The sequence below is a fragment of the Cryptomeria japonica genome, chromosome 3, assembly GCF_030272615.1.
Source record: "Cryptomeria japonica chromosome 3, Sugi_1.0, whole genome shotgun sequence".
Lineage (NCBI taxonomy): Eukaryota > Viridiplantae > Streptophyta > Pinopsida > Cupressales > Cupressaceae > Cryptomeria > Cryptomeria japonica.
In genome coordinates this window covers 423809085-423820048 of record NC_081407.1, presented here as the reverse complement: position 1 = coordinate 423820048, position 10964 = coordinate 423809085, and positions in this window count along the sequence as shown.

Here is a 10964-nt window from a genome sequence, read left to right as displayed (position 1 = left end):
AACCTTGCATCATCCAAAGCAAAAAAAAATAAATCAAAATGATTATATCTTATTCGAAGTTCTAAATTTTTCGAAGAGGCTCTAGATTCAAATAAAACTTAATTACTAAGAAACATTGAATCTTGTGCAACCAAAGCTAAGAAGCATTGAAATTATTGCGTTCAACATAATTTGCTTCCAGGACCTCGAACACATTATTCTTGTTATCCTACTATTGATTGCTTTCATGTCTTCTTTAAGTTTGGTCTTCATGTCCCAAAGTCGGGTATTATTCCGAAGGGCTTTATGTCAATGTTGTATGATAACAATGGTGACAATCTTTCATTATTTTAAATTTTCTCCATAGATTTATTTATCTAAATTCAAACTCTTAGTCTAGAATCAGAAATGGTCAAGAAAGCTTCTTAAGCTACTTTATCATTACTATAAATGAGTATCTCTATATCTTGCAAATCATCAATATCATCCATAAGGGAAGAATGCTCTTTGTAAAGCTTAACAACAAACTGAAATGTTCATATATGCTGGCTCAGTGACGGCTCCATTGGGAACTCACCATAAGTAGTTATGGAATCAGCAATAGCTTCAGAAACAAAAACAAAAACATGTGCGTGGAAAATCTTTGGAGATTTAATGGATTTGTTGAAATGGCTTTAGAAACTTTCAAGAAAATGCAATTGGCGGGTGTGAAGCCAAATTCCACAACCTTTGTAAGCATCTTCCATGCCTGTGTGAAAATGGGAGCCTTTGAAACAGGGCATGGACATCCATAAAAGGATAAAGGATCAAATAATTTTTTCAGATGTTGTAGTTGCAACTGCCAAAATCCATAACCTTTTCCAGCATCCTTCCTGCTTGTGCCAAAATGCCCCGAGCTTTGGAACAAGGTATACATATCCATTGATCAAAATGTAATGGTTGGGGAATTTTATTTAGATATTATTGTTAGAGATGCTTTGGTAGACATGTATGCAAGATGTGCAAGCATAGAAAAGGCATGTAAATTGTTCGATAAAATGCTCCAAAGAGATGCTATCTCATTGAATGCAATGATTGTAGGATATGCTCAAAATGGGTATGTCAAGGATGCTCTCAAAAATATTTGAATTAATGAAGCACTCTGAAACACATCAATTGCTTGTATTTTATGTGCATGCAGACATGGATATTTAGTGGATGAAGGTTGTACATTAATCACGAGTGACCATTACCGAATTGCACCTGCAATTGATCATTATGTATGTATCGATAGCTTGGCAAGTAGTGTTTAGGAATTGAAATCCATTTGTTCAGTCCTGCAACCCTTTTCTATGCATTATTGAGTGATGTGTGGGACTCCTGTATGTATAATATCCTCAAAAGAAGGTAATATGTTGATGTTTGTATTTGCTATTGCTAAATGTGTTGACAAGAATATAGTGAGTTCCATACTTTGGCGTGAATACAACTAATGCTGGTGCAATATCTGTTGTCAATGACTTCTGCTCTATGCTACATGATGAAACCAAAGTGTACTAAGCTTTAGGAGCTCTAGTATTTTAGAACTCACATTCTCAGGAAACTAAGTAAGTTTCATAAGAGAATAAAAATTATTTTTACTGTGAATAAGAGAATAAAAATGGTCATCTAAATCATGAGTCCCTAATCTCGACTACATCACCAAGGTCCTAATCAAAGGCAATTAAATCAATCTTGAGCACCTGAATAATTAATTCTTAAATCATCAATGTCATATGGCAAAATTAATCTTTTCAAATAAATCATCAAATCTCTTTAATCAATTATCCTATTTATTTAATTAAATATCCTATCATATTCAATTAATAAATCAAAATGTCATTAAATCATCAAAAAGGAATAAATCGTCAAAAATGAATTAATCATGAAAAAAGAATTAATCATAAAAAAAGAATTATTTTGAAAAAAGAAATCAATTTGAGATAATTTGAAAAAAAAAATTCAAAAAAAGGAGCAGAATTGAATAAAAGAAAATAAATCAAAGAAAGCTTGCTTTACGAAAGGAAAATGGAATAAATCTGTTTTTTCTGATTTTATCTTAATTTTAGCTCAACCTTATTTCCTTCAACCTAAAGAAAGAAGCCAATCACATCAAATCACCTGGATTATGCTTCCTCTTAGAGAATCTTGACCGCTCATCGACAATCAACCTCGACTGTTGTTTTCTCTTTGGATTCTCTATAAATTCAGGTTTTCATCTCTCAATCAAAGAACCCTGGAGATTTATTGTTATTATGCTATTTTTTCTCTAGAGTCATCGAGAATATTATGCATTTAGCTTATTGCATCTTAGTTTTTTGCATATTAGTTTAATCATGTTAGCTTGATAATCATTGCTTGCATCCATCTAGCTTAATTTGCTTAATCTTGCATCCATTTAGCTTACTTTTTCATTCATATATATTAAATCCTTCGTCTTGGTGTAGTCTAGTCACTGGTATTGCCTAAATAAATCTGAGAGCAAGTCTATACTCACATCTTTTAGGAGGCAATAGGTCTATTTGTTATGGTTTTTATATTCATTGATTATATCTGTCTAACCATGCATGCAATGACTTATTGAAGTGTTTGTGTCTTATAGCTTACAAGATTACCACTTTTTACACAAACATCAGGGTCAGTAAAGACTCTAAATTTGCACTTTTCTAATCCCCTGAAATGATAGTTTTATCATGGAATGTAAGGGGCTTGGACTGCGACCATAGACAAATATTTGTTCATGATTTGATCAGAGGTCAAGGTCTTGATGTTCTTTTTCTTCAGGAGATGAAGCTTCCAGTGGAGTCTATGTTTGGTTTAGCGCCCAAGTTGTGGAGGAATGGGGAGTGTTAGTGCATCGATGCATTTGGATCTTCTGGGGGTGTGGCTTTCCTATGGAACCTGAGGAAGATACGTTATATGGTCTAGATGACGTTTAAATCTTCTATGTCCATGATTTCCTCTAGTTTTGAGATAGGGCGACTATCCTCTTTTCTAATATCTATGCACCTATTGAATTTCGGGGTAAGCAATTGTTATGGTCCCATATCAATTTTGTTAGTAGCATGACACCCTTTCACCCATGGTTTTGGTTGGGGATTTCAATGCTATAACTGAGCTAAATGAGAAGCCGGGGGGGGGGGGGGGTGGGGGTAACGTGAGGTTGGAGCCCTCGACGATGCTTCTTCGGGATAATATTAATTTTTTGAATTTAGTTGATATCAAGCCCAGTAATGGTCATTTCACCTGGAATAATCACAGGATTGGGGAGTATTGTATTGCGGAGAGATTGGACCAGTTTTTGGTTTCATGTTACTCGGTGGGCAGTAATTGGTCTTCTTGTTTGAAAATCTTGGACTGGAGAGGATCAGATCATTGACCTATCAAACTTGTTATTGATTCTGCTCGAGTGCCTCACATACCCTCATTTAGGTTCTAGCTTATGTGGCTTCACGATTCCTCTCTGTATGACTTTGTGGCTGACTGGTGGAGAAGGGGTAGACTTTCTTCTGGTACAATTATGTACATCTTTTCTAAGCATCTTCAATTTGTAAAATCTCAGCTCAAGTGATAGAATAGACAGTGTTTTGGAAATGTTTTCCATGAGAAGGCAATGGCCCAAGAGGAGTTGGATAGTATTACGAGGGTGATAAGGGAGAATGGGCTGACTAAGGAGCTGCTTCAAGAGGAGGCACAAGCGGTGAAATCTCTGGAGGAGTGTGAGATGAGGGAGGAAGTGTATTGGAAACAAAAGGAATGAATAGAGCGGCTTCAGGAAGGGGATAAAAATACAATATTCTTTTTCAATTCAGTGAAAGCTAGATGATATGGAAATTGCATCCCATCTCTGGTGAACGATAGGGGTGAGTAGCTCTCCTCTCTTCCTGAGATCTTAGGTGAGGCAGTGCAGTACTTTACCTCTCTCTTTAGGGATGACTCATAGGGGGATTCACCCGAGGAAGCACAAGTTCTCTCTTGTATTCCCTCTCTGGTTTCTAGAGAAATGCCTGATAATATTATGAGGGACATAACACTTGAGAAACTTGAAGTGACTGCTTTCTAGATGAAGAAAGGGAAAGCCCCTGGTCCTAATGGCTTCCCGATTGAATGTTTTTAAGAATTCTAGGATATTATCAAGTTGGATCTTTTGGCAGTTGTGTAGGAGTCTAAGAAGAATAAATAGATGCTAAGGGCCTTAAATTTTACTTTTATTGCTCTTATTCCTAAGTGGGAGGGGGTTGATAGATTAAGTTAGTTCCACCCCATATCTCTGTATAATGTGATTTATAAAATGATCTCTAAGCTTATAGCAAATAAACTGAAGAAGGGGCTTAAGGAGATGATTTCTAAGGAATAGAGTGGTTTTGTGGCAGGAAGGCAAATCCTAGATGGTATTGTTGGATATTGTTGGTCATTATTGGTGCTAGGATATGTTGTTGTCATTGATGTCAACATATTCCTGTGTATTGCTACGGTGATTGATGATTGGGAAGATCTTATGATCCGGTTGTAGTGTTGTTTTGTTGATCACTATTTTACAGAGTTCAGTATTTCCTCCGATATATTCTGGTGTGATCAGATCTTGTGCTGATTTTTTGGGATATTGCTTGGGATGGTCTTGTATATCTTCATTTCAGATGGATCATGATTTGGTGCTCCGCAAGTTATCTTTCTTTGTGACAGTTGTTGACTGGTTATGTTCTTGAGCTTTCAGACATTGACCGATGAAGATTTAATAAGTGGTGTTGGTGCAACTATTCCTAATGATTATAACGTGCTTGATGGTGTTTCCTAGTTGTGTCCTATTTGTTTTGATGATCTATATTGATCGTTGTGCGATTTTTTGGTGGTTTTTATGAACCAGTGATGATTTTCGTCTTATGCAGTATTTTTGGTGGTGTAGCGTGTTGTGGTTGATCTTGGCATGATTTGCGATGGAGTTGAGCATTTGGGAATTTGATTTAGGTCCATGTTATGCTATGTAAACAATTATATTGGTTTGGTGGTCGATCTTCGTATCATGTGATATAATTTTGTAATTGAGGGTTGAGGGTTTAGTCAACCTTGTTATCAAGGTTGATGATTTGTATATATAGGTGACATATTCATGTAATTTAGGTGTCGATGTTATGTCTGCATTATCAAAGAGAGGTTTAAGTGTGAACAAGTGATTCATCCTTCGGTATTGTGATTGAGGAGAGATTGGTGTTGCAGGACATACATTTGTGCTTAACCAAAACTGTAATCAGGCATTTGGAGATGTTATTCTTTCAATTCATTTCTTCTGGATTGTAGTTTGAATCTTGTTGTAAGTCAGTGAGACTTCCCTGAGGTTTGTAGTCTTCCAGGCCATTATCTTTTGAGCAGTGAGCTCTAGGTAGTGTGCATGAATGCATGTGCATTTCCCATTGTAATATTTTCTCATACTACTGTACAGTATCATCTTACTATGGGTAGGTTCCCACCATGGTTTTTCCCTTAACCAGGTTTTCCACGTCAAAATCTTGGTGTTGTGTGTTGTGCTTTCAATTTTATTATCTTTGTTATTGCTACAATTTATCAGATTTGTGTTTGTGATTAAGTTTGTGTGACCGATGAAGACTGATTCTCTCCCCCCCTCTCAGTCTTCCTTCTTGGCTGTTGCTAACAGGTATTGTTATAGCATCAAATACTATTCATTCTATGGCCTATTCCAGGGAGAAGACAATGTTCATTAAATTGGATATGGCTAAGACTTATGACAGAGTCGGGTGGTTCTTCCTAAGGAAGGTGCTTAGTGCATATGGTTTTGGGGAAGAATAGATTCAGTGGGCTATGAGATATGTTACTTCAGTTTCCTTTGCAGTGATAATTAATGGGGAATAGTCTGAGCTTTTTAGTGCATCTCGGAAACTCTGATAGGGGGACCCTCTCTCTCCTTACTTATTCATCCTCCTTGTTGAAGGATTGGGGAGGATGATTTGAAGGAATGTTGAGTCAGGTTCCATCCAAGGATGGCAGTGGGGGGTGACTTGCCTCCCTAGACGCATCTGCAATTTGTAGATGACACCACCTTCATGGATATGGCTACTGTCAAAGAAGATTCTAATATTCAGAGGGTGATGGATGTTTATCTAGTTGCCTCAAGTCAGTTGATTAATGAGGATAAGTCTTTCATTTACTTCTTCAACACCTTGGTTGTCATTCAGCAGAGGCTGGCTCAGATTTTGAGGTTTCAGATAGGTGCTCTCCCTTCAACTTATCTTGGTGTTACTATTGTGGTTAGCAGGATGCCCAAGGAGGTGTGGTAGAATATTTTGGCAAATTTTGAGCAAACGTTAATCACTGGACGCATAGGTGGTTATCCTTGCAGGGTGTGTTCAGTTGATTAAGTTTGTGGTGCAGATGTTGCCCATGTATAGGTGTATGCTCCAGGTTTCCCCATTGGGTTTTGTTAAGGATTTGGATGTTGTTACTAGACAATTCTTATGGGTTGGATCATTGGAGTACTCCAAATGGAGTTTGGTTAGATGGGAGGTGGTTTGTAGTCCGAAGCAGCTTGGTGGTCTTGGGGTCCGATAGGTGACTTTGGTTTGTGTGGCTTTGGCAGAAAAGATATATTGGCAAAGGTGTATTGAGCAGGAGAGGGTTTGGGCCAAGTTGCTATCTCAGAAGTATCTTGCGGGAACCTCCCCATGCGATACTCCATGTTATCCCCTTGAGGGGAAAGGCTCGATGATTTGGGGTACTCTTAAAAAAGTGTTGCACTTATTTAGGAAGGTTTATTTTGGATTTGTAAAAGGGGGAATGAAGATCAGTTCTGGTTGGACTCTTGGGATGGGTTTCCTCCCATAATCTCTCAGTTTTCTAACATGTGGAATCTTGCCAAAGGTTTATGGAGGCAGGTTGGTCTTAGTTTAGTGATTTTAAAAACTTCACTTCTTGTGGGTAGTTAGAGTCTGCAAGGTGGAAGGCTTTGGATGCTTGGTTGAATGCTAGGTTACATGAGGACTGCGTTGTGTTGCATAATTTTCTCTCTAGTAGGCGGTGTAGCTCTCTCCAGGATGAAGATGTGCTTTCCTGCTCCCCTACTCCGAAGGGTGTCTATACAGATGCTACTGGCTACCAAGTGTTATTATCTCATAGGTTGGTCAGGGAGGAAGTTTAGTGGTGGAAGAGGGTTTGGAACAAGCTCTCTTGGCAAAAAATGTAATTGTTTTGCTTGGTTGTTAGCCAGGAATAAGTGCTTGACCTAGAATAATATTCAAAAGAGGGGATTTCAGGGTCCTTATGTTTGTGTTTTATGCAGGATGGATGAGGAGAATTCTACTCATTTGTTCTTTAGTTGTGCTTTCCCTTTCCAGATTTGATATTTTTGGTGTGATGTTTGGCAGAGTCCCCATGTTCATTCTTCCTCCTTGATTGAATTTTGGATTCGATTGGGTAAGCCTCCCTCTTTGACTTCTTTTCTGCAAGATGTGTGGTATGTGGGGCCTATTTTCCTATTATGGTAGATCTGGTTGGAGCGTAATCAAAGAATTTTTTGAGAGAAGAGGCTTTTACAACAAGTCTAGCAAAGAGTTCTAAGCATGGTCTAGGAGATAGTGGAAGCCAAGTGTGAGGTATTTTTTCCTTTGGAGAGAAGGGATGCAGGGGTGGTTGAGCGATTGGGGATTCAAGGGTTGTTTATGGCTTCTTTGCGCATCAAGAGAGGGCAATGGGTGAAGCAGAAAATTCAAAGGGGTGGGAGGTGGCAAACCCCTCCTGAAGGCATGTTAAAGATTAATACAGATGGCTCCTCTTGGAGTAATCTTGACCTTGCTGGTATAGGAGGGATTGGCAGGGATTCTTCGGGGTCAGTGATTTTCTTTTTTTCCTTCCATGAAGGGGCGTAGACTATTAACCTCATGGAAGGATTGGCTATTCTTCTGTATTTTGAGAAGGCGCATGTGATGGGTTGGAGTAGGATTATTTGTGAATCCGATTCCTAGGTTTTGATTGATTTACTTATTAGTTGGAAGGTGGAGTGGCAGCTGGCTTTGGTGGTGCAACAGATTTTGCAGGTAAGCTCTTTGATGGATATGGTGACCTTTGTTCATATTCTGTGGGAGTGGAATAGGGTGGCTGATTTCTTAGCAAAATGGGCTTTTGAACATTTAGACGACAGGCACTTGGAGGACTGGGAATTGGTTCCCCTAGAGCTTCGAAATGAGTTGGAGGGAGTTCTTGTTGATGATAGGGATGGTTGTGTTACTGGATGACTTTTTCTTTTCTTTGTGCTTGTTTTTATTGCTTTCTGGGGCCTTGGCTCTATTGTTCTTATGTAATGTTGTTTTCTAAATTTTAATAAATTTTTTACCCCTTTTTCAAACAAACAAAAAAATTTGTTAACTAATATTAATTCTTTAAGATGAAATAATTAAAATCAAGAAAGGTAATAAATACTTATTCATTACCTTAACCTATCTTCTTACTATTCTATCTCACTCAGTACATGGAGTAAGGTCATTCATCTAATAACCATGGCAAATGCGAGTGTAATACAAAGGAGAATATTCAAGCAAAAATGGATGAATTATGTTTGTTCTCTTTGTTGTTACATATACTCAATATGAGAGGATATTGTAGACACCCAAAATTTTCATGTCTAATTAAATAAATATCTTTATTTATTTAATTACTTTAGCCTAATTCTTCTATTAATTAAATAAATCTTTATTTATTTAATTAATTCATTTATCCTCTTCTAGCCTTATTTCTCATTTAAATAAATACATTTATTTATTTAAATTATCATTTTCCTAAATTAAATAAATATCTTATTTATTTAATTGTTCCCACTTCCTCTATTAATTAAATAAATCTTTATTTATTTAATTAATCCATTAGCCTTTTCTACCCATGACACATGTCATTCATCTCTTAATTCCTACACTACCTACCCTTTCATTATTTTCTTATTTTCTCTACCTACCCTTTAATCCTAGCCGACCATTTATCTTTTACACCTCTCAATCTTATCCCTCCATTTCATATAGTGTCTTCTATATAAGGAGATGCTTCCTTCATTATCAAACCCTAACTCAATTATGCACTCGACTACACTACGCTTTGCACTTTCATATGCGATCCTACTTGCAACCACATTTCCGTTCTTTGTTGAGCTCTTGTGCACATAAAATCTGAGAGCAAATATATCAAGCAAGATCAATGGAGATTCAAACCCTATTGGACATGTGATGGTATAATCTTTGTGATTTCATTTGATTTGCATTGTCTTAGTTAATCTTCATATGTTATGGTGGATCTTTGTTGTCGTTAGGCTAGGGTTTTGTGGTTGAATTCATTTAGTCTTTTATCATTGTTGTTGTATCCATTTTCACTGTATACATTTTGGCACGCCCGATGGGACCCTTGTCCCTTTTTCATTTAACATCTTTTGTTGCAGATTTTGTAGTTTTTAGGTTGCAGATTTGACATTTCCGACAACATTTTGATATTTCGCGTCTGCGCACTTTCATATCGCGTTTTTGATTTTCTGCCGCGTCTGTGATATCTGGAACCGCGTCTGCATATTCGACAATATTTTATTTTTTTGCAGATTGCCAAAAACATGTTTGTATTCAATAGTCGCGTCTGTGATGTCTTCATGCGCATTTGCATTCGGAAGCCGTGTCTGTGTCAGATCTAGGCATGTCTATGTGTTCTGGAAGCGTCTCTGTTTGTGACAACTGTGTTTGTGTTCAATTGTTACATTTTTTGTTTCATTGATTCGGTTTTTCATCATATGGATTTCAGATCTGGTTTATTTTGGGCTAACATTTTCAGATCTAGCTAACAAAAGTGGTGCAACTTGTCTTGGAAGCAAAAAATCGTTTTGTCAAAGGCCCCTATTTTCACAAAGTCTTTTGGATCTAAAATTTACCTAACTTGTGTGCTTGCAGGAAGGGGTGATTATTTCAAACAATCCAAACTACTAATAGATCTTTGTTGCAGGATCTTGGGAAGGGTTTTTGATTTTCATTGTGTGCCTTGTTTTCATAGACTAGCAAACACTTCAATTGGTGCACTAAAATTGAACCATTGTCTTTTGTGTCTTGAGAAATAGGCTCTTTTTGTTTAATCTTTAGAGGGCCTGTCTCCCCATGTGGTCATTAGGACTACTAGTGAGGAGAGAAGGACCCAAGTGGTAGCAAAAGAAAAGCCATCTTCTTCCAAACCAATATAAATAACTGTATCCATGGTGAAAACTATGGATAGCGTGTGTTGATTAGTTCATACCGACACTATGTCTCCCTATAAACTTGTTTGATCAAATTTATTTGATCATTTGTAGGGTGTAACCCCTACTGGCTGGGAGCCTTCTGTATTTACAGAGCTGAAAGTGCTGCATGTATGGCCACACGAGCGGATGCCCTTACTAGCACCTTTTTGTTTTAGAAGCCAAAATCCTTCTAGTCGTTGAGGCAGGAGGTCGGACCTCTGGTAGCGGCCCACACACATACGGTTCTTAGTAGACAAAGTTTTCCATGAGGAGTTTTCGTGGGGACTGATGCTTGGCTGGCTTGAGAAGTGAGTGCCGAGGGTGGAGCCAATGGGGTCAAGCATCTAAGTATCTGCTCTGAATAGCATAGTCTTGGGGGATACTCCATGTGGGATCAACAACTATTATCTTGGCCAACCATAAGAATTGTGCTTGACTTATTTTGAACAATCAAACATTCAAGACCAAACATCAAAACATTGTGTCTTTTGTGTCTTCAAGTGTATGCAAAACAATTTTACATCAAACAACACACTTTTCTTGGAGTCATTTTGAGTCTAAACACTTGCAAACATTGAGTCCTCATCAACATTGTGTCCTCTTGTCATGAAAAACAGTCAAACATTCAGATTTGGTCACAACAAACAACTTCACAGATTGGAAAAATTGCACAAAGTTTGCAGAAGCATGTCTGTATCTGACAGAACTGCATTTGTGTCTTCTA